The 27,931-nt window shown below is 47.0% G+C and overlaps 1 protein-coding gene across 6 annotated transcripts in view; it reads left to right on the top strand.

Annotated features, from left to right (window-relative positions):
* The first annotated feature begins 5,457 nt into the window (after nucleotides 1-5,457).
* TGFBR3 (transforming growth factor beta receptor 3) overlaps nucleotides 5,458-27,931 on the top strand; it is a 182,393-nt gene continuing 159,919 nt past the window's right edge. For 3 of the 6 annotated variants that reach the window (XM_064488706.1, XM_064488708.1, XM_064488707.1), the window contains exon 1: nucleotides 5,459-5,745. The gene's annotated coding sequence lies outside the window, so the exon portion shown is untranslated. Of the gene's footprint in view, nucleotides 5,746-27,931 lie in introns of all 6 variants that reach the window. The other 3 variants (XM_064488703.1, XM_064488702.1, XM_064488705.1) reach the window with 2 other exon arrangements.

The following is a 27,931-nucleotide window of genomic DNA, read 5'->3' as shown; positions in this document are numbered from 1 at the left end:
CCATTGAGGACTGTGGTCACAAACTTAAAGTGAGACCAGTGATGGCTGCAGGCGGTAAAGCAGTAGGGACAACGGGTTAGAGATCCTGGTTGGGTCAAAGCGTAGTTGAACTCAAGACGCTAGAGGCAATGAGTTGGAATAATAGAGATTGACGGTCAGAGAGGAATGCTTGACGTTGAGATTTGGGAAGTGGAGCAGTTATTTCTGATGTAAACAACCTGGACGTGATCACGGTTCTGGGTGACTGAAGAGGTTGGAGAACAGGTTGCTGGAGGGGAGAAAGTCAAGGAGCTGAGAGACCAGAGTTTTCCGGAGGTGGAACGTACAAAGGATCTTACTGGGAATTTGTCGTAAGTTCCAGAGGGCAAACTGGGAAGGTTTGGAAAGCTGAGAAAGGGAGAAAGATTGAATCAGTTTAGGGAATGTTCAGAGCCTCATGGTGATAAGAGTCCAGGCAATGAGCAACGACTGAGAAGGCTTGGGTTTCTTGTGGAGACCGGAGGAAACATGACTGTGGGGTCCTCATAGCTTGCTCTGGGGAGGCGACGGGGCTGGTCTTACTCTGGTGCTCCTGCTTTACAGCCTTTGCATCCTTTTGCCACTGGCTGGGATGTTCTTTTCATCCCCCGCATCTGCTGAGTCCTCAGCTCCCTTCTGATGTTGCTCAGACCACTTCAGCTCTCCCAGCACGTACGTCGCAGCTGACACTTAACGTAGAAGACTTTTCTGTTCCTCAGTTATCTTTTTGTTTTATTTCCTGTCACCTCTCTATGTATCTTTCACCTCTTAATATTGCTTGGCAAATGTCAGTGAGTATTGGTTGGTTTTTCATGAAAGAAGCTAACATCTTCCAGAAAACAGCATAAATAATATGGGTAAACTGGGGAAATGTTAATTTAAAATTTTGTAGCAAAATTTTCAAATGTTAACAGTATAAGGGCCTTCCTAAAGGGAAAACAAAACCTTAGGCACCTCTGGAAATGAGTTTCCCAGTTTGAAAAGCACTGATTTAAGAAACTGAAGTCTTTTATTATGGGAAAGCCTGTTGGTTTTTAAATATCCCTGCCCCCATACTGTCAAGAAGACAGTGAGATTGCTTTTTAAGATTATCATTAAAACAAAAATACAGATTGAAAATAACTTTTATATTGAATTCATTACTGAATTCTTAAAAAAAAGTCTGCAGGGCCCAGCTGAGAAACTCCTCCTGAGATTACATATTAGAAAAACAGTGGGTGGGTGACCTAAAGAAATGCTATAGCAGGTTTTTTTTAAACAATACATGGAACTATCCATTTTCAAAATATGTCAGGAAATAAATTTTAACAGGCCAAACCTGTAACAAGGGCTCGCACAGATAAGTGCTCAGTAAAGGGCGATAGCAGGGACAGTGCGGTGAGAATGTTTAATCTGGGGTGTTTTCACAGGTGGGGTTTCAGCAGTTCTCATACTTGTTAAAATGAAGGCAGCAAGTGTGTAACATTCACAGATAGTAATGAATGTTCTGGGTGCACCTAGTCTTTTGGGGTCCCCTGAACACAAAATAACATGCTTGTGATTTTTTTCTCTTCTCCAGGCCAAAGCAAAAGTTCTCTGCGGGGCAACTGTGGAGGCGGGGGTCAAGGGGAAGCCCTCCTTCTGGAGCCCGAGCTCCTGAGGCCGGGAGAGCAGGGGCCCCGCCACACCCCGGGCGCAGCCGAGGCCGCAGGGATCTCAGCGGGTTTCCCTGTGGCTCTGAAACGGTGTGCGCTTTCCTGCCTTCTCAGAAGCCCCGCTGAGGGGAAGGCAGGCGCGCTGGGGCAGCCTCTGCTGGGCGCTCTGCGCAGGCACAGGAAACGGCAAGCTTGCGGGAACGCGGCTTACTCCAAGGGAGTTTGCTTTGGATTTTTATTTCCAAATTCTCTGGGGGACTCCCAGGCCTGAATCAGGTGTCTGCTTCAGGCTCTGCTCTGCAAACAGGTTCATCTGATAGTGTTTTTTCCTCATTAATTTGAAATTTGCCAGCTGCAAATTTTATCAGTGAAAACCGTATTCTAATCTTGGATGTAGAAATAGAAAATGTGGCTTTAGATTATGGCCTTAGGTTATGGCGATATATAAAACACCTAGAGGTATGAATTGGAATCTTTATGGGCAAGTTTTAGAAATAAAGTAGTAAATCTGTCTGTAATAACTGGTCAACTGAGCAGAAAATAGGAGTGCATGCTGCAGTCTGCAGACCAGTGCCTGTGACAACAATTTTGGAACATTTGGTTCATGTTCTGTCACACATTCTTAAGAGCAGTTATGCAACTGCCTCCAAGATGCTGGCTGTTTTCAGACAAACTTTAAAGTCAGTATCTCTTCTCCCCTCTTTGCTGGGCGAAAGGAATCTATTTTTACGTGGTGGTCATGGGGTAAATAACATTTCTCCTCAACCAACTTTTGTTCTTTCTCTTTTGAAACTTTCCAAGCACTGGGCTTTAAAGTTTCAGGCCCTCTCCCCCAGGGGAAGGGCTCACTTCCCCTGCAGCGGCACAAAGTAGAGGTTCAGAGCCGACTCTGGAGCCAAAGAGCCTGCCTGTGCCACTTGCTGGCTGTGACTCTGCACGAGTTCCTTACCCTCTCTGTGCACATTTGCTAACCTGTAGAATGAGGACGCTAGGGCTGCTGCAAGGGTTTAATGAGTTAGGATTTGTGAAGTGTGAAGCGTGTGCTAAGTACCATATGAGGACTTGTTAAAAAAGAAAAACCAAATGATTTTCTGATGATACAGTCTTTCAGAAATTCGAGGTGTTTGCTTCTGTAGGAAACATAAACAGGTTACTACGAATTTGTTCAGTTGTCTGGAAATCAGCAGTCTGGAGACATGCCACTGTCGTAAACAAGTGGGCCCACACCTATAGGAAGGGAGGTTCCTTGTGAGAAACACAGACTCAGTAAATCTGACACTTTGCTGTTAAATGTTTTTATGCAAGTGAGATAAATTGCACCTCTTTATTTTACACCTCTCCCCCCGCCGCCCCTGCAATTCTTTTTGAAAAAAATTTGGAACAAATGACCAAGACACCATCTTGAACCAAAAGAAGCTTGCACGGTAACAAATGCTATAATTTGAACAAAGCCCTAACTTGTAAAAAATCAATGAAAGGAGAGGATTCACCGCCCTAGAAATCAGTTAATATTGCCATTACTGAAAGGTAGGGGAATCCTTTTTCTAGAGGTTTGCTGGGGAACCAAAAATTTAAGTTTATTTTAAACCTTTGCTTTATGCTTCAGGAGTCTGTATTCTGCAAATAATACCACCTTATTAAAGATTTAGAGAAAACACCTACGTAGACATTGTTAGTTTTGTAAATACTAATACAATTTCTTGTGCTTTTCCATATCATCTACGGAAACCGAGGCAGCTCTGAATTTTAAAGGTGTTTTGAAAAAAAAAATCCCAACAGACCAAACGAATACCCCTAACCTTTCCTTTTGCCAGTGCTGTGGCGCTTCTGGTGACAGGTAGTGTGTCCTGGTGGGTGAGGCTTGGGCACAGAGCTGGATGGATGTGGGTTTGAATCCTGGCCCTCCCACTCATTTGCTATATCATCTTAGCAGGCTGCAAGTCCTTTGGGGCATATGTGGGTTTGTACGTAGGCCTCAGTTTGTAAACAGCCTGTGAGAAGTAAATGTGTTCGTATGTGTAGACTGTCCAGGACTCTGCCGGGCACAGAGCAATTGTCCAGTAATGTTGATGGTTACACCACTGAGAAGCTGACTATTGGCAACAGCTTTTTCACGATTCTTTAAAGATAAGACACTCTTAAATTGTTACCTAGGATTTGTTTCTTCTCTCTCTTCTTCTACGCCATCTTATTTGGAGATTTAAAAGCCTTAACATGATCGATACATTTAAATGTAGGATTAAATATTCACACCCGGTTCAAGAGTTCGTGTCTGCTCTTGAAGCTAAAACTTGACAATCTGAGGCATGAACACTATGTAATTTGAGTCTACAAGAAATCTAAGGCCTTCAATCTGGGAGACTGTCAAGGCCGCGGCCAGCTCCCCCTGGACTGTTCCCCCAGGCTGGTGTGCCTGTGTGCTTCTCCAGGGCCTTGCTCCAGCCTGTCACACAGTAGGTGCACAAGAAATCCTGTTAAGGAATGTTAAAGCTGTTAAAGAATGTTAAATCCTGTTAAAGCTCCTAGAGGAGGTTTCTGTTGTAGTCCAGGTGATCAATGACAATTTGGCTTTTGTGGAAGTGTTTCCAATTGGGTGGGTTCTCTATGTATGGGTACAAGAGAAAAAGGATGAGAAACACTTCCTCTTCTCTCAAAGTAGGGAAATGCAATAACTTTCCAAATAACAATATTGCATAAGTAATAATATGAGCAACCTCCTCATTCCACTCTCCAGGATTTTAAAGACCTAGGCCCATAACATTTTAGAACTGGAAGAGGTCTCCTAGGCCAAGCTCCTCATTTTACAGAGAAAACAGACTTGGAGAGTTTATGTCCATTGTCCGAGTTTCTACAGCTGGTCTAAGGGCAGAGTCAGGACTGGAAGTCTGGTTTCTGAAACCTGTCAGCCCAGAGTCATTTCACCAGCATGATGGTAAAGCGGTGTCCTGCGATATAAGCATATGTTTTAGTAGGAAAACGGGGTGTAAAAAGGAGTATCAGAGTGGTGTCCCGATGACAGCATTTGTCAACTCTTGCAGCCAGTTCATTGGAACGTGTACGCAGGGAGCTGCACGCCGCTGCCACGTTCGCTTATGTGGTGCCAGCCTTAGGGTGATGCCAATAATGCTGGCCTAGCTCCTTTATTTGTATTAATTTACTCAGCGAGCGGGGTAACGGCTGGACAATGCACTCTCAGCTGTTAGAGAGGAGGAGGCAAAGACCGACCGACAGCAGAGTGCACCTTGAGACAGCCGTCAGGACTGGAGGTGGGAGACGCAAATAGGGAGACAGTGAATGTGTGCGTGGAGGGGCTCTGCGGGGGAATGAGCAAGAGGGTGTGATCAGATTACTGGAGGTTTTAGCATTTTTATATCAAGACGGAAAGAATCAAATAAAAACCCAACTCCTCCAGAGAGCCCTGAAAAGTTGGAAGGAGCCAGCTGGAGGGAGGGAATCCCTGCAGCTCGCACACCACCCCGCCCCAGTCCCGCTCTGCCCCGACGCCGGGCCCCCCAGCCCGCTGCCCCAGCCCAGGGCGCGCGGCAGCCCAGCTGTCCCCGGCGCTCGGCTCCTTGCCCGCCCTCGTCGGCCCGTGGGGAAACGGAGGCTTCAGCCGCGCTCGGGGCTCATCCATCAGCCCGGGAGGAAAAGGGGGCGGAGAGAGAGGAGGCGGGCGGCGCGGGGAGGAGTCTCCGCGCGGCCGGAGCGGCGGCGGGGGGCCGCGGGGGAGGGGCGCCCTTCCCCCCGCGCGCTGATTGCTGTGGCGTCCGGCCCGTCCCCGCCCGCGCGCGCTGGGGAGCGACAGCGCTGGGCCGGCCCGATGGGGGGAACCGAGGGCTTCGGGGACGCCGAGCGGCGCTTTCCTCTCCTCAGCGAGTGAGGGAGCGCAGTGGGCAGCCCCGGCGCCCGGCCACTTTCCCCGCGCGGTCCCCGGAGCGCCCTGCAGGAGGAGAAAGTCCTCGGCGGGGCCGGATGGCGTAGCTGCGCCGCGGCGGCTGCCGGAGCTCGCGGCCGGGCGCTGGGCGGGGAAGCCTCGCTCCGCTCTCCCCCGGCTGGTGGCGGGTGGACCTCCGCTTGACACGCCGCCTCCGAGGTACGTGCGGGCCGGCCCCGCGGCGCTGCAGCCGGCGCCCGGCCGGCCCTGGCCGCCCCGCGAGCGCGGCCCTCGTCCCGGCCGCGGGCTCTGCAGGCTGCGCGGTGCCTGTCCCCCGGCCCCGGGCTCGCGGGGGCGGCTGCGGTCGGGCGGCGCTTGCGCTCCGAAGCGCGCGGGGCGCGGGCGCCGCGCCGGGGCAGCCCCCTGCTCCGCGCCCGCCCTCGCGCTGCCTTCCCGCGGTCTCTGCCGGCCCCCGCGGGCCGCGCGGGCCGCTTCCCACTGGGCGCGAGCCGGCGCCGCTGGGGAAGGTCTGGCGTGGGTTTGCACTGGGCGCCGTCGCAGAGGCTGCGGCCGCAGGACCCGCGCGCGACGTGAGCCGCGCTGCCCGGCCGCGCCCTCGAGGGTCCCGCGCCCGCGGCGCTGCGCTGCGGCCCCGCCGGGAAGCCCCCTCCCCGCGTGAGCTTGTTGCCGCCTTCCCCAGTTTATTTTGAAGGCTTCTCTTAGCGTGTTTTGGGTTGAGACAAGGTAGGAATCCCCGGGCTGTTGCTCGCAGAAGCTGCGTGCAGTCTTGCTCCTATGAGGGCACTCGCCCCACTTTCCGGATTCACAGCGTGGAGAACGGCTCGTCAAGCGCGGTCTACCCTGGCTGCACCGAATGGATTTCGTGCCCACAGAAAGAGCTGAGAGAAGAAAACCGCTCCCTTTCCTTAGCTGTGCAATGGGAATAATAATAGAGCCGGCCTCGTAACGTTACCGCGAGGACTGGGTGATTTAATGCGCGCGAAGTTCTGGGACAGCGCCCGGCGAGCGGCGCACGGCCGTCCGCGCTGCGCGCCCTGGCCCCGCGGGGACGCGGGAGAGCCGCGGGGTGGTGGGGCGATGGCCCGCCGAGACGCGGACCCGACTCTCCCTGCACTCCAGCGCCCTTTCAAAAAGAGTAAGCGGGCGTTTTGGGAGGAGAGGTCTGCAGGCAGCAAAGCACGTGTCAAGACCTTTTAATTTTCCTGAAATGGTCCTTAGGTTGCGAACAGGTACTTAAGTGTGAAATCAGCTATTTCTTTCCGGTAATAATAATAGTTAACGTTTATTGGCCCAAGCTGTGTGCCAGACACTCTCCTAAATGCCTACGGACACTTAAGCGTTACACCAGCTCTAAGGTAGAAGCACCGTTGGCGGCCTGTGTTACAGGTGGGACGGTGGCAGCTCCTTGCCCAGGCCGCCACACAGCTGCCAGTGCCGTCCGACCCCAGAGCCGGGTGGTCGGGCAGCGGAGAGCAGCGCGTGCAGGCAGGTGTGTGTGCGGCGAGTCCCCGCGCCTTCTCCCGTCTCTCAGCTTCCCGTCTGAGTTGAACACTTACCGCCTTGAAACATAAATCAGGTATTAGTCTAGGTGATATACCCACCCTTGGGGGCGCCAAATCACAGTTCCTTTGAAACTGGCTCCAAGTAATTATAAATAGAACCCTGATCTGTATTTATTAATTTGGATCTTTAATCTTCATTTCTTTTATTAATTCTCCAGACATTGTTGGTCAGTGTTACTTGGCTTCCTTAGGAAACAGCTTGGGGTTGGCACAGGAGGCAGGGAAATAATTCTTACCCCCTTAAGGGCTATTAAAATGAAATTGATTTCATGCCATTGTGTCAGTTAAAGGATGTTGCTGTTTCTTGGTGTTCTCTGCTTTTGGCTTTAATTCTGCATTGTTTAGTGTTTCAAGGCTTCAGCATATTTTCAGCCCTTCGGTTTGTCTTTGTCACTTGTCAACTTTAATTTTTCCTGTTTTGATGGAATCTGACCATTACATGGCAGCTTTGCTTAACAGCTGTTGATTCAGCTCATGTTTTTATACATAAAAATCACCAACTTACTTTTGAACCCCTGGACTTCAAAGGCAACCCCTGGGGAATTTATTGTTATTTTGAATACTAGCCAATAGGGGGAGCATAACACACTAGGAATTGATGTCTGTTAGACACCTAAACCAGTTTTTAGAGTGTTAAACATATGTTTCAGAAATGGAAAATGTTGTGGCTTTATCTAGCAAAATAACCAAGTTGCTTTCTAAGTTGACAGTGGAGAATTGGGTTTAATTTCAAGTGATTACTGTCAGAATGACCTTGAGGACAGGGCCTATGTGTTGGATATATGTCAAGAACGCTCTGGTGGCTGAACAGGTATTAAGTACCCCACAGTTTATTTCCATTTGTTTTCCTTAGGAGGCATGTGTAAAATAATTTTGTATACTTTGAATAGTATTTCAAATTATCTAGGAGAACTGGGAGTCCAGAGAGATCTGTCATGAACCCTTTTGTAATGGTCGTCATTTGTCTTTCGTGGAAAACTGCGTATAGTGAATTTGTTCTCAGAGAGGCTGGCGTCCTTACAATCCTGCCACTACCATCTTTCATTAAAATCTGAGTGCAAGACAATAAGGGATGGTTATACTAGGCAACAGCATTTCTATTTCTGTGCATTCTTCAGAGGCTGTTATTTTAGCATAGTAATAGTTCAGAAGTATCGTATCTGTTCAGTATAGATGTGATGTATCTACAGATAAATATATGAACAGTATTTAGGAATTAACAGGCTTGGAAAAGCAGTTAAACTGACTTTTAAAAAAGGCTTTCAGTCTTTGCAGTTTTGTAGGCCAGTTTCCTTTCTTGTTTCTTGTGTATCCAGTTGTATGGACTTGACTTTATTTCATTTACTAACTTAGGGTCAAGTGGATCTTATTTTAAAATAACTTTCTAAATCTCAGCATTGCATTTACACTTCAGAGTAGCATTTTAGTTAGGGTCTCATTTAGTCTTCCTTGCTCTCATCTAGTTTACTTATTCAGCAAACATTTATCAACCCCCAACCCCCTAATAGGCTTAAGGTTCCTGGTCCTGGAGTCTGGCAAATTAGCTGCCCTCTTTCAGTCCTCTGACAGCGGGAGGCCAAGATGCCTTAAGGCTCCCCAGGGCTTAGGAAAGCCTTTACACATTGACAAAATTGGTTTGCTTAAAGGAAAGTATTGTCCCATTCTTTTGAAGACTCAGAGGAATTAATCTTTCTTTTTTTGGATCCACATTTGAATGTGTCTAGTAAAAGTCAGGTGACACTTGCTTTTCTGAGCACCTGATCTGGCCTTAGTGCCCAGGGAACTCAGATGTCCTTTGAGTACCAAGCAGGTGGATCCCTGCTGACTTCTCTAGAACCTAAGTGACGACCAATTTCCTGGGATCATAAATCTGTGGAAATTTCTGACTTTACGTTTTAAGCTTAACAGACAGGACAGTTAAAATCTACAGGATGACTGGTAAGTATTAACATTGCTCTACTGTTTTCCCTGCGTGAATTTGCTCTGTGGTCACTTTGAATTGCCTCTGGTTTTGATAATCCATTTTGAAAACGTAGCTTTTCTTCTTCTTTCATTGCTATTGACAAAAACTAATTATAATCGTCAGGTTCATTAGTTAATGGGGACAGTCTTCATTTTTTTTTTTTTCTGTTTTGTTTTACTCTTGACAGTTATTTAAAAAGTGATCTTATTGCTGTTTCAGTCTGTCCACTGGAGCGTTTTTCTTAATTTTTAAGCTCCTTTTGAAATTTTGAAACTTAAAAAATATTGACTACTTTTTGAACTTTGTTGGACTCAAGTTAGATGATTTTAGGGGTGTTTAACTTGATAGCAATCTTGCGGTGCCTCGAGGAACATGGACAGTTTGGAATATAAAAGAGTGAATCTAGGGCATTTGGGGCTTTGGAGGAAAATTAATTGACCAAGGTCCACAGCAGTAATTTCTCTGGTTCCACATCTTCAGAGCAACACTTGGAATGATGGCATTGTCTTTTTGTACCATTTCATAAAACACAAGCTATTGCTAATTTATTCCGTTTCTAGTCAAGCTGAAATAAATCAACACAGCTTGGAGAAGTGCCTTACAAAAAAGGATTTGGGTCCACTTCCTGGACTCTGTCCATTTCTAGATTTCTTGTTTTATATCTTTTGAAATAGCACATTTGTTTGTTAACTGACTTTGCAGTTTATTTTCTCTGTTTGCAAAGGTTTGAGATTTACCAAAGATTTCTGAGCATTCTTCCTTCTCTTGGAAATTATTTTTACCTCTCAATCAAGATGTAGGTAATATTTGATGTTTGAAGCAACATTCATAAAATTCTGCATGAGGCCACTCTCTTTTGGACCTTATTTGACATTTTTTATTCAGTTTTCCAGGCCAAACAACAAGACTTAATAGGCTGACAACTAGGGGCATAAGGATGGAGACCCTGTTTAAAATTGAGATTATCCCTGGAGGTCTGAAACTTGGCCTCCAGAAGCATGCCCTCAGGCCGTCCTGATACCTCCTGCTGAAGATTATTGTCGGAAAAAAAAAGATTAAAGTCTGATGTCTATGCTGGTGATTCCTTTAATGCTGAAAGCTTCAAGTCTGGGAGGAGGACTCTGAGTCATACGTAGAGCCTGGCAAAGTTCACTTTTAGGATTTAATGTTAAATTGTTGCTACAACAATACTTTAGAATTAAGTCTGAAATGTGAGCCCTATCTTGACATTAAAAAACAGGATGGTAAAACAGAAGCATATACTTTCCCAACCTCTTAGACACTGGGCTTTGGGAGAAAGGAGACCTCAGAGTTGGGTGCTGTTTGCAAAGCACCTGCTTTGTCCTTCTAAGCACATAATTCATTTCTCTGGTACATGCTGAAGGTCAGATTTTGTGTGAAATTGGAGATGGACCATTTGTAAAAACACATTTAAGTTGATTAGTCCCTGAAAAAAAATGATCTTTAGAAAACAGTCTTTACAGTCCTGGAGCCTCCCTGCGGTCAGACCGCCGCGGGAGAAGGTCTGGAGCTCGCAGGCGTGGTGCCCAGCCAGCGGTGGTGAGAGCGCTAGGTGAGCTAGGTGGACTGTCCAGCAGAACTTTGGATTTCTTTTAAAAATTCTTATTATACTATTTTATTAGTGGAAACTTGATGAATATTTAATTCCATTTGGTGTGTGAAGAAATCCCCTTTTGGGAGTATAATTCTATTAGCGTTTTTAGTGATTTATGTGTTTTGACATATGAAATTGGTCATTGGATGCAAAAATACACTGGTGGCTATTTGCAAATTTTATTTCATAATTAACTGCATGATGATTGCTGGAGCAGAATGTTGTTTTTTTCATACTTTGAAGGTTATTTGAGGTGAACTACTAAGATTCCGGTGTCAAACCCTGCGCGTGCTCTGCCTTAAGTGCGTTCGTGCGGTGCTCCCTGTGGTGCGTGGAGTTCTTTCTTTTCTAGTTTCTTCTTTAAAACAAAACATAGTCAAACACAAAACTCTCCTTCTGAGTGGCCAGAAAGAGTAAATGTCTCATTTTGTTCTGTTACACTTTGTGCAATTGGCCGGCAAATGAAATTCAGCCTCGAGGGGAAGCACCCTCGACTCACTGCGTTCGTTTTGCATCGTTGCAGTGTGAGGTCTTCCCTGTGTGTGTGGGGGGGAGGGTTCTGACCTTCTAAATGGACATGTTTACGATTGCTGGCCAGTCTCTTTTTGTCAAAACCTTTCTGAGCAGACCTTTCTCTTAGTTTTCTTATTTTTGTGTCTTTACAGAGATAGTTACTTGTGTATTTGTAATACACCATCCGAACCATGAAAATACACGTAGGCTAACAACCCATTTTGTGAAGACATGCCTGCTTTTTTGGGTTTGAGTCCAACACACCACACGCATCATTAAAGTTGCTGCACAGCCATTGGGCGCCATGTGTTTCTGACACAGGAGCCGGGGAAAGGATGCTCTGCTTGATACAGATCACAGTTTTTTTTTGTTTCGTTTATTTTGATATTTATGTCTTTTTCGGTTTGTGGCATCTTTATTTCATTATTAGAGTGGCTGTTCTTTGAGATAGTCAAGGTTTTAATTTCATTCAGTGTGTGGGCTAATAGAGAGGTTTCCTGTAAAGCAGCTCTACTAAATTTATTAAAATGTTTGCAGAAAGTATCCTGTATACATGCCTTGCTAGGTAAGGCTTTGGTAATGTTCAAATGGAAGATAACTGAGCACAAAGCAGGATTCCACTTAGCTGAACTGAGTCGGGAGGCCAGGAGAGGGAGGGGAGTGTCTTAATTTGTTAGGAGAAAATTCACTTTTGTATAATAATAAGGCATTTAAAGGCTTTTTTTGGGGGGAATTAATATATATTTCAAGTAGATATATAGGTAAGAGATTTGCAAAAGAAGTTTTGCTAAGGTTGAGGTTCCATAGTTGGCAACTCTTATAACCCTGAAGAGCCTGTTCTCTGAAGCCAGGAAAAAGCAGTCTGTTTCCAATTATAAGTCACAAAAATAGGGAAATTAGGCCAAGAAAAATGATCATTTGGGGGTTGGGTTGCTTTTGTTCAGAGGGTAAAGGAGAAAGGACCACATTAAGAAAAAAAATCTGCTAGTTAGTCTGTTGGCTTTCAGAATTTTTTTCAAGCCTTCTGTGTTGGAAATTAAGAATAATTTCAGGCTAAAGCCTCTTCCTCCTCCGGCTCCTTTTCGTTTCTCAGAGAGCAAACAGAAGAGCAGTTAGGCAGCTTCTGCTGACACTGAGGGGCTGGGTCCCGGTGTCCTGGGACCCAGCTGGTGTTTCTGGTAAAGCCTTTTTCTGGGTGAATGGTGCCAGGTCCTGGGCTCCCAGCGCCACACCAGGTGGTTGGCGCTATGGTTTTTGTTACGCTTTTTTACCGTGCTTTGAGCGGAAATGTCGTCGCTGCTGCTTAGCGTTATTCTGCTGGGGGAGAAGGACCGGGGATGCTGATGTGAGAAGCCTACCTGGGCGCTGGGTGATGTGCGGGTGAGCCTATTCATAAAGCCTGTGTTACTTTCAGGATTAATGGTCCCGTGAGACCCAGGTGTCAACTAGGAAATCGCCGCTCCACTGCCAGGAGATCACCACCAACCGACCTTGTTTCCTGTTTCTCACACCTTACACCTCCGGGGTGTTGAATGAAACTTCCCTGATGGTACAGAGCCTTGATGTGGCAGAGCGTTGGGCTGGCGGGGCTCAGCGGTTGGCTCTCTCCTCCTCCCCTTCCCGCCCCCTGGGCCGGCAGGCGGGCTGCCCACGCCCCGCACCACGCCGGGCGCCCGGGAAGGTGCGGAGTGCAAAATGCCACACTCGTGTTCAGTCCTCACTGTCCTCTCTCTGCTGCATTGGCTGCTCTGTTCTCTTTCCCCCACCGCATTTTACTACCTTGGTTTCCAGGAACCATGCCTCCTGTTTCCCCCTTCCCTGCCCGGTCTGTCTCCAGGTGTCCTGCTCAGGGCCTGCTCCCTGCGGGGCGGTGTTCTCCAGCCTTCCAGGTGCCCTTTCCCTTCCCAAAGGAAGCCGGGGCGACTGGATGCCCACGGCTCCCACTTCCATGCCTCAGTGGCCACCTCTGTGCCAGTAACTCCCAGTTTTATACTTCATACCATTTTTTTTTCCAGCAGCTCTTCTGTAGTTTTCTTCTGTTCAAACTAAGTACAAAACCCAGCATTACCATTTCTCCGTGGTCCCCATTCTCAGCTCCTTTATTTCCCATGTCAGTAAATGGCACCAGTCCCCAAGCTGGGAGCCCCAGGCACACTCAGCTTCCGTTTGCTTACTTCCCCTAGCCGAATCACACCAATCCCATGGTGTCTTACAGTCTTTAGCAGAACTCAGCTGGCATTTTCTTTCTTTCTTCTTTTTTTTTTCTCTCCCTGAGTTCCAGGAGACTTTATTTATGGACACGGAAATTAGAATTTCATGTAATTCTCACGTATCATGGCATACTATTATTCCTTTGACTTTTCCCCATCATTTTAACATGTAAACACCAATCTTAGCTCTAGAGTAGGGATCGGCAAACTAGGCTTGTAGGTCAAACCCCGCGGGTGGCATTTTCCTCTGCATTTGCAAAGCATCGTCGCGCCTGGACTGTCGCAGGGCGTCTTCCAGTTGGTTTTCCCGGCTTCAGCGCCTCTCTCTCAAGTTGTTCAATCCGTGATGATTGGCACCTTCTAAAATACAGGTCTGTGCTTTCCCTTCTCGCACTGTAAGTGCCTGCTGTTCCGTTACCCTTGGCATGGGCTGTCTGGTTACTCACAGTGTAGCTCAGCCTGCCTTTCCAGCCATTTTCCCTTCTCCCCCGCCGTGAACCTCACTGTGCTCGTGCTAGACTCCTGTGGTCTCCGGAGCGTGCTCTGTGCGCTCACGCCTGCTCCTTTGGTCCTGGTCTGTCCTCTGGCATCCCCCCCTTTCCATGCCCTGTGGCCCCCTGCTTGCTCGTCCAGGCTGGCTCTGTCGTCTGCCTCTCGGGTGAGGCTTCACATGGCTCTTCCTGGCGTCTGGCTGGTTGCTTCCCCCCTTGATCCTGGAGCAGGACTGAGTCTGATCTTTGTGCCCTTGCTGTGGGGCGTGGGCTTGCAATATACTGTATGTTTTCAAATTGGATCCTTCGACGTGGTTGCACTTCCATGAAAGCTTTGGGAAACCATAACTCAGTAAAAACACAAAAAGCTTTGGGAAAGATCAAGTTTACAGTTGATGTAAATTATAGAAAAGACAAAGGAAATCAAATCAGAATCATAGAGTTTAGGGGTGGAGTGGGGCTTGGAGATAATCCTCTCCGAGTCCCTCTAGAGATGAGAACACGCAGGTGCGGAGGGTTTAGGTGGCCTGCCTAGGACCGCACACCGGGAAGGGCGCTTCCCGCGGGCCCTCTCTGACACTCCCCACCCCATAGCTGGAATGGCCCTGGTAACACCCAAGTCAGATGCTGCCATTCCTCTGCTTAAAACGCTCTACTGTTCCTGTCTTTCTCAGAGTAAAACCCAAACTCTTAACAGCGACCCGCCAAGCCCTGCACGCCCCGCCCGCGACTCCTCTCCTCGGCCTCACTCCTCTGCGCCCCGCCCCAGCTGCCTGACCTGCTTCCCCTCCCCATCGTGGGCGCACTCACTGCCTCAGAGCCTTTGCACGTGCTGTTTTCTTTGCTTGGAATGTTTTTCTCCTAAGTTTCTACAGGGTCTACTTCCTGTAGGTCCTTTCTTAAAACAAACAAACAAATCACCCAAAGACCCTGAAATCCTTCTTTTCTTTCTTCTCTGTTTCATGTTTCCTTAGCATTTCTCTCTCCCTCATACATAATTGTGTATCTTGTTTGTAGTCTGTCTCCCCTGACTAGAATGTAAGCCCCACAAGGGCAGGGATTTTTCTGTGTTTTATTCCTTGTTGGAGCTACACAGCTAGAATGGTCCTGGCACCAACCGGACCATCTTGCTTGGATGACTAAACGAATGAGAAGAAGCAAGATTTTGTGGATTTCTTACAGATCCAGTTAAATGCACACTTACAGCATTAAAAAGGGAAAACCATCAGGTATGTCTGGAAGAAGAATCTGATTTTTAAAAAGCCTCGTTCAAGGCCTGTCAGACTAGAACGTCCTTAATTGTCTGGCTTGAAGCAGCAGCCGTGGGCTCCCCTCAGCCTTGCGAGTGCTTTGGGAAGACTCCCTTTTACCTCCAGCAGGCTTGGGCTTGCTGTGGTTTCTCTCTGCCTGCGGTTTGCCCTTTAACCCGCTGGGCTACAAAGATGAAGAGTAAACACAGCATTCAAGAACAGAGCTAGGGGAGAGGGTATGGGGCAGAGGAGCAGATTTCCCCGCGGCTCTGACATCCCTTGGCCCTGGGCCCATCTGCAGGGCCGCTCGCTGGACCTTCTAGAGTTGCTTCAGGGCTGTGCTCTTAGGAACAGTCTGGAGGCTGCCCGGCCAGACTCTTGAGTTTTGCTTTGATGTTCTAATTTCTTTGAAAAGAAATGTTTAGTTTAGACAAAAAAGGACATTGGAGAAGGGATTTTTTAAAAATTAGATTACCGTCTTCATTTTGAAGAGAGATTTTTAACCCTTCTCAAGACAGAGGATTGTAGTTGAAATGACCACTTGCTTCTGTCAGTGGTGCTAGTGGGGAGTCAAGACTGGAGGGGCCTGGTCCTAGGAAGCCAATGACTTAAATCCGAGGGGCAGTAAATTACTCTGTAGAAGAAGCGTCCAGCTCTCGGGGGTGGAGGTTAGGTTGCATGAAGAGCTCACTGATCTCAGTGCAACAGTGATGGTAGAGTCATCTGCCGCCCTCTCTTTTTGCAGTAACATCAGTATGGTTCCCACAGAGCCCTCCTCGTCAGGACAGGAAGCCCAGCCAAGGAAGTCACAGGCTTTGGAGGATATTGTTGGCCATGTACAAAGCTGCGGCATGATTTAAACCTGGGATTCAAAACCATCAAATTGAAAATAAGTTGTCTTGAATGTAGTTGTTATCAATGACCTACTTAGACACCATATCCTGAGCCCTAAGAACATACTAGGTAGTAAGTGCTTTATATGTTATTAGTTTACTTAATTGTGGAGGCGCTTAGAAGTTGCCCACAGTTACACTGCTGGAAAGAGGCAGGGCAGGGGTTCGAACCCAGGTGGGTTGGGGGCCCCCACATTCCCGACTCTACTGTAGATTGCTCGCAGAACACACCAAGCATGCTGTCAGTGCAGGGCCTTTGCACCTGCTACCCCCCACCTGGGATGCTGGTCCTTCAGATACTGTCGCAGCTCTGCCTCTCACCTCTGTGCTCAAATGTCACCTCATCTGAGAGGCCTGCTAGAAAGGCTTCCGGTCACTGATTCCACTGTGGGGGACTGTGTTCCCCCCACGCCAGTTCTCTGACATTGGCAGGGTGTCTGGGAATTCAGCTTGGCTCCGACACTACCTCCTGTCTGCCTGCAGTTAGCGTCAGACCCCACAGGTTGGAGGCTCAGTCCCACAGACCGCCCTCCACTTCAGACACCAGGCACAAGACCAGGTTATTACCTGGAAATTTGATCAGCTGGCTGCAGTTTGCAGATTCCCGGGACGTCCTCCTCGGACTTCAGACACTGGTCCCGGTTGCAGCTCCACATTATTCCCTGTACTTCTGACCAGACTGGCTGTAAATCAGAGATTCCCATGATTAGTTCAATAGAGCAGCTCACAGAACTCAGAGAAGCATTGTACTTAGCAGCTCAGCAGCTTATTATAAAAGAACGTAACCCAGGAACGGCCAGGTGGGAGAGGTGCAGGGGGAGGTGTGTGGGAAGCGGGCACAGAGCTCTCCGGGTGCCTCGCTCTCCCAGGGCCTCCGTGTGTTCACGGGCTGGAAGCTCTTGGAGCCGCGTCCTCTTGGGCTTTTACGGAGTCTCCTCTGTGTGGGCGCTGCCGATCAGACCGCTGGCCGCTGGTGACTGATTCAGCCTCCAGCCCCTCGTCTCCCGCTTCTGAGGGCGGGTGGGTGGGGGTGGGATTGAGAGTCCCAGGCCTCTAGTCACTTGGGTGGTTCTCCTGACAACCAGTCCCCATCCTTAGGGGGCTAAAAGTAGCCTCACTAACAGAACAGCAGACAGCTTTATCCCTCTCCTCACTTTGGAAATGTCAAAGGTTTTAAGAGCTCTGTGCCAGAAACAGGATGAAGACCACGTATGTATTTCTTATAAATCATAATGTCGCACTTTGCTGACCACCCTGTCTGAAACTTCTCTCCCTCTTGTCATTCTTTCTTCTTAACCTGCTGTATTTTCCTTTCACAGAATTTACCACTACTTGACACATCATATATTGTCTGTCTCCCCCATTAGAAGGGAAACTCCATGAAAACAGCATCATGTTTAGGTCACTGCTGTGTCCCCAGCTCCCTGAACAGTGCCTGGCACGTGATAGCTGTGAAGCAGTCTTTGCTGAGTGAATGAAGGAAGTGAAATGCAACTGCTGATTGAGCCTTGCCTCCGTGATTTCAAAACGAAATAACTGGTCCCTCATGTCAGGTCTGATCAGACTGCCGCCACCAGAAGGTGACTGACCGCGCAGAGCGTGGTCGGTGTCCATGGTGGAGGAGCCCCTGCTTGTGGTGGTCGAGGGCCTGGGCTGTGGGATCAGGCAGACTGGGCTCAGATCTCGGTGCCAGGATTTATAGCTGATGACGGGTGGTGGTGGTTTATCATCTCAAGCCTCACTTTTCTCACTATGAAGTAAAAGACATCTGTCTCCTTGGGTTCTTGAGAGGCTGAAATGAGAAACTGTGAAAAGCACAGCAGGTGCTCAGTGGATGGTAACTGAGGCATTTTGTGGGGTCAGAAGGAGAAAGCAGGGTGTTAGCACCTAACAGGAAGGGGAATGTTCTAGAAACACGCAAATGACCGTAATTACACGAATGGTTGCAAAGCAGCCGGCGGACAGGCCTTGGCTGTGCCCCTGGCTCTCTGTGTAGCGGTGGCGGGTCATCCAGCCCTTCTAATTCCTGGTTTGCTAATCTGCAAAATTAAAGGGTTGGAGTAGATGTTATCTGCTTCTAACGCTCTGAGTTGGCTCTGAGTAGAAGATAACATGGAACAAATTATACAGAAAATGGGTGGGATTAATCGGAAGTGGTTTTTGGAGTAAGGTGAGGGGAGTGAGTAGAGCTCGTGGAGTGTGAAGAATAGAACAAAAATGGCAGTTCTGATAAAACGGGCAGATCTGCCAGTTCAGGCTTTGTGTGTGCCTGCGTTGCTTGGAAGATGATTCATTTACATAGTTTTTGTTTATATAAGGTCTGTGTTAAAAATAGCTGAAGTAGTATTTTGTCTACACGTATATTGTCAAGTTGAAGGTTTTTCTTGGATAATGCTTTCCAGTTCTGTTGTCATCTCCTGCTAGCCACTACACGGCCACCCACTGCAAATTTCCACAAGCGTGTTTGACGTGTCATTTTAGAGAGTGGATTCAGGATCAGTTGTTAGTCCATGTAATGACAGTTATAAGTAAGGTACAGAAGAGGAGATTTTCTTGTTTCATCTCTTCGTATTAAAGATGAAGAAATTAAAGCCCAGAGCAGAGCGACTTGTCTGAGCTTGGGAAACGTGTTGGTGTCAGAGCTTGTGCCTCTTCTGTCATCCTGAGGCTGTCTGAGGAACGAGTTCTTTCTCACACAATCTGTACTTGTTGGCTGATCATTTGTGACTGGCAGGGTTCTGACACTCCACCACCCTCCCGTGCTGTTCCTGGCTGCGGGGTGCGCGGTGGTATTTCGTACTGGCTAGCCACGTGGTGCGCCCGCTGGACGCCTGCCGCGGGCCGGGCCAGCTCGGCGGACGGGGGTCCCTCTTTCTGGAGTGAACGGACGAGTGGGGAAGCCCGACCTGGAAGGAAGTAATTCCATGAAGATTTACCTGCAGGGTTGACTTGCGCTATGTTCCAGGTGTCCAAGTTTAACCTTAAGGGAATCAGACGGCTTCCTTAAAGAAGTAATGCTTACACAGAGACCTGAGGCCTGGAGGGTGTTAGAAAGTGGCCACGTTTGGGGGACCGTGGAGGGTCCCTGAGTTCCGGCACAGTGCACGTCACTTCTGGAATCAGGGCTCCCTTTGTAGAACTGAGTGAAGGCGAGCGAGGCTGGAGCACACGGAGGCTGAGGTCGGACTAAGCTGGCGACATCCAGCAGCCGCGCGAAGGCTTTTGGTCTTGCTCCTGAAGCGGCGGGCAACCGTCGGAGGCTTTTAATTCTTCATGTTTCACGTGCTGGGGCTGGTGGAGCCCTTTCCTTACCAAACAGCAGCGGTTAAGTGATTGGACTATGTTTGTTGAGGGGTTACCCCCACTCAAGAGGAGTGATTTTATACTGGAAGTCCGTGAGAGCAGTAAAAAATGTGCTTAATTGTGTGGGGTGTCAATTTTGAATTCATATATTTGCAAAATCCCTGTGAATAGAAACAAAGATGTAAATCAGTATGTTAGGAAATTAGTATCTATTGTACAAATAGTCTGCTGGGGGTCTAGGAGCCGTGCTCCCCCAAGGGTTTTTACTGGCTGGTGCTTGCTGGAGCCTGGGCTGACGGCTGGGGCCCCGAGAACGTTCAGCTGTGCTGCTGTCCGGGTTTCTCCAGCCCTTTGCTGGCAGCTGACTCCTCCCCTGGCAGCTGGGTGGGGGCGGCGTGCCGGGCGGAGCTCCGCAGCCCCCTGGCCAGACCCCCGGAGCTAATTTGGGAATCACAAGGTAGAGGGGGGCAGGCCACGCAGGACAGGTCCGCCCCGTAACTTACACCAGAGCCTGACTGCCCTTTGGGAACAGCACTGCAATATTACGATTATCTTTAGGACTTTTATGTTAGTTCGGAATCATTGTATTTTGGAGACCAAGGGAATTTTTAAAATTCTAGATGACAAACTCTAATCCCAAAGTTAACATGAGTTTTGAGGTAAACTGCGATTTATGTTGTCTTGTTACTAGTGGATCGCTCGGTTTTCTGAAAGCCTAGATGTATTTTACCTGTAAAACCTCCAATGGCCGGTTTTTTTAAATGTACTGTGTGGGTTTTGGGTACCTTACCCATATTCTCTCTCATATATTACAATCAAAGTATTACTGTTTTATAGATGAGGGGGTGATGTGGCCGAATGACTTGTCCAGCACAGGACACCTGGGTAAGCCTGGTTTGGAACCCTAAGAATACTTCTCTATTAATTCTAGCTTAAAATTATGAGCAACAGAAATCTTTGGATGCAGAAATACTAAATGTGCAAGGTGGTTCTTGGAATCCTGCAAGGGTGGGTGAAAAACCCGTCCTGATTTGTGCACTTGAACACCGCCTGGTCGTCCACAGCCGTGTGAGAGGCATCCATGCCCACCCTCCTCTTCTTGCTGCGTTTTGCTTGGACGGCGAGGTCTGCTGCGCCTGCGACAGACAGAGGGCTTGTAAGGACTGCCTGAACATCAGCCCTGAGGACGCTAAGGATGTGCAGCCAGGAGTGAGGGTGGCCCAGGCCCTGGAGGGGCAGGGGAGAGCAGGGTCCAGCTTCTCTGCACACCTCACACCCTCCGGGCTTCCTGCCTGCCTCCCTACTGGGTCTTTATATGGAATTCCTACCACAAGTACGAGTTCTTTCTTCCCTACCACCGGCAGCCATAGAGTTTCGGGGCTTTAATTAATTGTAGGCTTCAGGATGATAATTCTCTTTGCTAGAGACAGCCTGCTAATGATAAGCAGTGACAGCTTTTACGCTGTTACGTGTACAGTTTCATTTGATTCTTGCAGCGACCCTGTGATGCAGGTGAGGTCAGTTTATCTTCTTATGAAGAAACTGAAGCTCCATTCTGCTAAAAACCTTCTTTCTCACCTGACCTGCTGTAAGAGTCTTATCTGGTCATCCAAGCACTCTGAGCTCCCTTCAGTCTGTTCTCCACACAGTACCCAGGGAAATCTTTATTTTGAATGTTAATTTTTTCAGTTTTATTGAGATATAATTCACACATGACATTGCATAAAATACAGCATAATGATTTGATGTGTGCATAAGCTGCAGAATGCTCACCACAGTAAGTTTAGGTAACATCCTTTACCTCACATAGCTAACTTTTTAAAAAATGTGGTAACTTTTAAGATTTATTCTCTTAGCAGCTTTCAAATATACAATACGGTATTAACTACAATCATCATGCTGTACATTACAGCCCTGGAACTTATTTATCTTATAACTGGAAGTTTGTACCTTATGACTGCGTTCACCCGTGGCCCCCTCACCTCACTCCTACCTCTGGCGACCCCCAATCCAGTCTATGTTTCTATGAGTTCAGTTTTTTAGGTTCTATGTGTAAAGGAGCTCATACAGTATTTATCTTTTTCTGACTTATTTCATTTAGCATAATGCCCACCAGGTCCATCTATGTTGTTGTAAATGGCAGGAGTTCCTTCTTTTTCATGGCTGAGTAATATTCTATTGTATACACACCACAGTTTCCTTATCCACTCGCCATTCAGTGGACACAGGTGGTTTCCATGTCTTGGCTGTTGTAAACAGTGCCACGGTGAACATGGGGGCGCAGATGCCGCGTCAGCACAGTGATTTAACTTCCTTTAGCTATAATCCCAGAGGTAGAATTGTTGGATCATACGGTAGTTCTATTTTTAATTTTTTGAGGAACCTCCGTGCTGTTTTCCACTGTGCCTGTCCTGGGGAAGCTTTAAAAGCCTGACTGGATCGCGCCGCTTTGCTGCTTAAACTCTTCCTTCAGCCTAGCCCACTCCTTTCCCTCTGGCTTTGCGGCCACGCTCCCTCCAGCATCAGTGGCCTACGTGGTCCCTCGACCTGCTGTGTCATCCTTCACTGGGTCTTTCAGATCTCCGCATGTCCTTCAGGCTGTGGATGCTTACAGTTACGTATTTGTGATGGTTGCTTTATCCCACTGCACGTTAAGCCCATGAGGGCAGAAGAACACGACTCTTTGCTTGGCCATTGTATTCCCGCTGTCTGGCGTGGAGTAAGCAATAAATAGGGGTTTATTGGAGGGAAGAATGAAGCTCAGAAATTAAATACTTTGCCTAACGTAGTAAATGGTGTTCCTTTTACAAGAATCTAAGCACCATGAGGGCAGGATTTTTCACTCCCTTTTTCATTGCTGTGCTCTTCGTGTCTTCAGCAGTGCCTGGCTCACAGTGGTGAGTGTTTGTTGAATATTGATTGTGCTTGGCTGTGATTCGGAGATTTCTTATCCACATCTAGGACTTTTCTCCTCTCTGTGCCAAATCTGTCTGAAGATGGGGATTTGGAATTAGCCAGTTTCTCTGCAACGTAGAGAAATCTGGGAGTTGCTATTGTGACTCAGGAAGGTGGTTCAGCTTTCTCTGTGTACAGGTCTTAAAGTGTATCCAGATGGCATCAGACAAACAGCAGCCTCTGATCTACCTCCGTGCACCCCTCTTCACGGGCTCTGCCTCCTGTGCACCCCTCTTCATGGGCTCGCCTCCCATGCACCCCTCTTCATGGGCTTGCCTCCCATGCACCCCTCTTCACTCTGCCTCCCATGCACCCCTCTTCACGGGCTCTGCCTCCCGTGCACCCCTCTTTGCTCTGTCTCCCATGTACCCCTCTTCACAGGCTGTACCTCCCATGCACCCCTCTTCACAAGCTGCCACACCGGGTATCGGTGCCTCCCCTCCTGCCTCTTCTCTAAATCTCCGGAATCGCATGTTGAGTGTCCCTCAGAACAACTCCTCTACCAGGTTTCATTTAACCATTTGCAGATTTATATAACAATATACTTTTCTCCAAAAAAGTCACTTAAATTTTTTGGGCGGACTAGAAACATTTTAACGATCTGCTGAAAAACCATTTCGTGTTGAAGGTGCCAGGAAGTCAGGTGTTACTATTATTTGAGTTTCGGGAACGGTCATTTATTTTTCTGTTCCACTTAACATACCTCTGTCTTGAAGATCTTCATGTTTGCTGAGTATCCTCCTGACTGGGGGCTGAGCAGTTTCATGTTAAGATACGAGGGTGCACAGGTTTGTGTTCATCTTCAAAGAGCTTGTGTCGTAAAGCATTGCCAAGGGCTGTTTGCTTGTCACAGCCGCCACCCACAGCCCTGAGGTCAGGTCACAGTTTGTGATCAGTAATGACTCGTGCAGAGCACATACGCCAGCGTGGAGGTACCCGTGTCTGAAGGCAGCAAGGGCAGGCTGCGCCCTGCCTTGGATAAAATGTTTTGTTTCCAGAGATCGACTGCTGATGGGAGAAAATGGTTTCTAGTTTGTGGGAACAGACCTGGAACTTCAAGGTAGAGTGTCGCTCATGGAAAGACCCAGCTTTTACTCTTGACTCTGCCGCGTTGCTTTGGGCACGTGCTGGGCTTAGAGATGGGGCGCCTCTTCATCCATGAGTCGTGTTGACCGCTTCCAGCATTGAAAGCTGTTCATGTTATCTTTAGCATGTGAATTCTCTGAATTGAGAATTTCGAGTAAATTGTAAGTTCTGATTTTGAATAATCACAGTATGTCACCCATCTCTAAGAGGAAGTTAGTAATTTTTCTTGTGGGCTTTTCTTGCCAGACTTCATTTTGCTACGCTTTCTCTCTAAGATAGAGCAAGATCTCCTCTTTAAAAAACATCCTGGTCAGCCCCCGGGAGTACGGTTCCCAACCAATTCCTTCTGAACATTAGCTTCACCCGTGATGGTTCTCAGGACTCGTTTGGGTAGGGGTTGTCCGCTCATCCTGGCATTTCCCCGTGCGTCCCCGTGCGTGCTGTTGGATCACCGGAGCGTCTGGGGCGGCACACTCAGTTTAATGGCCTCAGAAAGAGACACAGGGGAGATTAGAAGCATCAGCATCACTTGTTTTTTTTTTAATCCTTTAAACTCTCACTCAGAATTATTTTGTTTATTTGTGGATACTGAAAGTTCTGGTACCCTTTGAATGGACAACATTACTTTGAAATGTGCACAAAATGACTGTTACACATTGGACTGAAATTGTTCTTTCAAGATTTCAGAGTACCCTGTTTATATTTCTAAAGGAAGCATTAAGCTCCTAAGGTCTAAAGAGATACAGTGAGGTCAGATAACCGGGGTGAGGGGGCCCTGCGGCCTTGCAGATTGAGTGTGGTATAACCTCAGAGAAGGAGAAGAGGTTGTAATTCCCTAGTTTTTTTTTTTTCTTTCAGTTTTTAAAAGTTGCAATTTATTCTTAATGCACAAGAACAAACAAGGACTGTACACAGACACATGATGATTTTTAGGTAGCGTCAATTGTGCAGGAAGAAGTTTAACTCTGCTGTCTACAACAGCAGCAACAACAGTTTATATACACGTATGACCAAAATCAACTCATGTTTTCTGTATTTTTTTATTGAGGTACAGTCAGTTTACAATGTGGTGTCAATTTCTGGTGTACAGCACAATTTTTCAGTCATACGTGAATATACATACATTCATTTTCATATTCTTTTTCACCGTGAGCTACCACAAGGTCTTGGATACGTTTCCCTGTGTTATGCAGTATGGACTTGTTCATCTATTCTGTATATACCTGTCAGTAGCTACAAATCTCGAATTCCCAGTCTGTCCTTTCCCACCCCTTCCTCCCGGGCAGCCACAAGTTTGTATTCTGTGTCTGTGAGTTTGTTTCTGTTTTATATTTAAGTTCATTTGTCTTCTTTTTTTTTTTAGATTCCACATATGAGCGATCTCATATGGTATTTTTCTTTCTCTTTCTAGCTTACTTCACTTAGAATGACAATCTCCAGGGACATCCATGTTGCTGCAGATGGCATTATGTTGTCATTTTTATAGCTGAATAGTATTCCATTGTATAAATATAGCACAACTTCTTTATCCAATCACCTGACGATGGACATTTAGGCTGTTTCCATGTCTTGGCTATTGTGAATAGTGCTGCTATGAACATTGGGGTGCAGGTGTCTTTTTGAAGTAGGGTTCCTTCTGGATATATGCCCAGGAGTGGGATTCCTGGGTCATATGGTAAGTCTATTCCTAGTCTTTTGAGGAATCTCCATACTGTTTTCCACAGTGGCTGCACCAAACTGCATTCCCACCAGCAGTGAAGGAGGGTTCCCTTTTCTCCACAGCCTCTCCAGCATTTGTCATTTGTGGACTTTTGAATGATGGGCATTCTGACTGGTGTGAGGTGATACCTCATTGTAGTTTTGATTTGCATTTCTCTGATAATTAGTGATATTGAGCATTTTTTCCTGTGCCTGTTGGTCATTTGTTTGTCTTCACTGGAGAATTGCTTGTTTAGGTCTTCTGCCCATTTTTGGATTGGGTTGTTTGTTTTTTTCTTATTAAGTCACATGAGCTGTTTATATATTCTGGAGATCAGGCCTTTGTCGGTTTCATTTTTTGTAAATATTTTCTCCCATTCTGTAGGTGGTTGTTTTGTTTTGCTTATGGTTTCCTTTGCTGTGCAAAAGCTTGTAAGTTTAATTAGGTCCCATTTGCTTATTTTTTCTTTTATTTCTATTTCTTGGGTAGACTGCCCTAGGAAAGCATTGCTGAGACGTATGTGAGATCATGTTTTGCCTGTATTTCCCTAGTTTTATTCCAGATCTGCGACTTTTCTGAAGCCTTTGATCATCCTGTGGTCTCCTAGTTGGGGAGCTGATCCCCAAGTCGTGTGTTAAGGTGCTGATGTGTGCAAGTCTTGGCCAAAACTGGAGTTCCACTGAATGGAACGACACGCTTCCCCTTTTATTCTCTTTCGCCTTAGGATCCTGTCACCACATTGGGAAGATTAGGCAAAAACTCTCTGCAGTTTATTTTCTTTCTGAACAAGTTACATTATGGAGGGACTTTAAACTGAAAGAAGAAAAGCCCCCTCTTTGTTAGACGCAGCAGTGTGTGAGTTTCAACTTGCCTTGGACTTCCTCAGAGATGTTTTGAGATCCGGTGTAAACTTGCTGTGGTTTGCCTTTGGGCGTCAGACTGTTGAGCTTGGCTCTGTTATATCTGTAATTGCTGCATTTTAATAATTGCCCAATATTCTTGTCAGCAATTTGCAGTCTATATTTTTAATAGAACCATAGGCCTTTCTTTTCCACAGGTTCATTCAGACCTGGTTTAAGCCCTGGATTAATGAGCCTGGCCCACAGACCCTCTGCCGCTGTGGGCAGGGGGTGATACAAGCTCATTAAACATCTCCGTGAGCCTTGTGCTGCTGGAGTGGCTGTGTGCACCATAAAAGTCCTCTGGGAAGCCATCTTCTTCTGAGATCTCCTCACGGGTTTTGCTTATAAAAATCGCCCGTAGCGTTGGTTGAAATAGCGTATTCTTTTAGAGAGAATTTTCCTTATCAGTCCATTCAGGAAACCTAATCTTTTGTGGGGAAAAAACAGGGACAAATTCTCTTCGCTGTCACTGATTTTTTAGGTTAACAGGGCAGACGTCCGTTACTTCTGAGACAGTGTGGAACTGTGGTGACAGGAGCGTCGGACTTCAGGGGATGATTGAAGTCAGTTTCACAGTGTCCAAAATAATCTGTAAAATTTAGTCAGTTTTGAAGTTGAGACCGTTGTGCCGGATGACTTGTGCCTCAGTTTGACGGGCGATTTTGTTCTTTAATGATTCCCCTCTTTAGCTTATCTCCTTATTGCGTCTGTTGTAATGCTTATTTTGCAGTAAACAAAAGATTAAACTGGTTATAGCACAGGGAACTATATTCAGTTTCTTGTAATAACATATAATGGAAAAGAATCTGAATAAAAAATGTATGTGTATGTATAGTTGAATTGCTGTGCTGCACACCTGAAACTAACAGTGTAAATCAACTACACTTCAATAAAAAATAAAATTAAACAAAAGATTAAGCTGATTTTCCAGTAGCTAAGAATTATGTAAATAACCACACCCTAATTTCTCCACTTTATTGATATAAATATACCTCAAAAGGAATGGACAATAATGTGATGACAATAGCTAACATTTACTCATTGCTTATTATGTGCCAGGCACTGCTCTAAGCAATGTCTATACGTTAACTCCTTTACTCCTCACAACAGGCTACGGGATAGGGTCATGGGTGGAGTAACCCCAGCGTCACCCGTTGGGCAGGTGGCAGAGTGGACTTACCCTTAGGGGCTTCTAACTGCCGCCGTAATCCGTGTTTTACTCATCCTAGGCTTTTCATCTCTATCACATACCGAGATTGAACCACAGTGCCTCCTGCGTATGTAATAATACAGTTTAAAAGCATATCTGAAAAAATTGAAATTAGCACTTTATTGTTACTATTTCTGGGTGGGTAATACTTGTAAAACCCAAATAGATATTCAGTGAAAAGGTTCCCTCTCCCTCCCATCACTTTCCTTGAATCAACCTGCTTCTCCCCTGTCAAAGCCCATTAGTGTTACTACTGCAGGGAACCATTTAAAATATCTTTCTCTTAACACTTGATGCAGTGAACCAAGACCATTTAATTAGACACTCATTTTGCCACTGACTTGGTGTTTCTGCACTGTACCTGCAGGTGCCCAAGCTGGCTTTGCCTCTGAGGGTAGCGAGCTGGTTCTGGGGGTGCTATCTCTAACAGGGCTGCAGTCTCCAGCTGTTTGAGGTGGGTCCTAGAGAACCCGTGGTCCCGCCTTGCTCAGGGCTTAGAGCAGCAGGGTCTTTATGCTTCTACCTAGTTGTTGGGTAACTTTTATTCCTGATAAGAGGAATCATGTCTTTACTCAATGCCTGAAACATAGTCGGTGCTCAGTAAATAAATGTTTGTTGAGTTGAACAACTTCTGTGGGTTGTGCCAGGCTTAGGGAGACAAGGCTGGAAAATACATGTTGGGTGATCTTCAGGGTCATAGGAAGGGTATTCAAGTTAAGTAACCCTCACAAA

This window comes from Camelus dromedarius, chromosome 9 (assembly GCF_036321535.1).
Source record: "Camelus dromedarius isolate mCamDro1 chromosome 9, mCamDro1.pat, whole genome shotgun sequence".
NCBI lineage: Eukaryota > Metazoa > Chordata > Mammalia > Artiodactyla > Camelidae > Camelus > Camelus dromedarius.
This window is presented reverse-complemented; position numbering and strand designations above follow the sequence as displayed.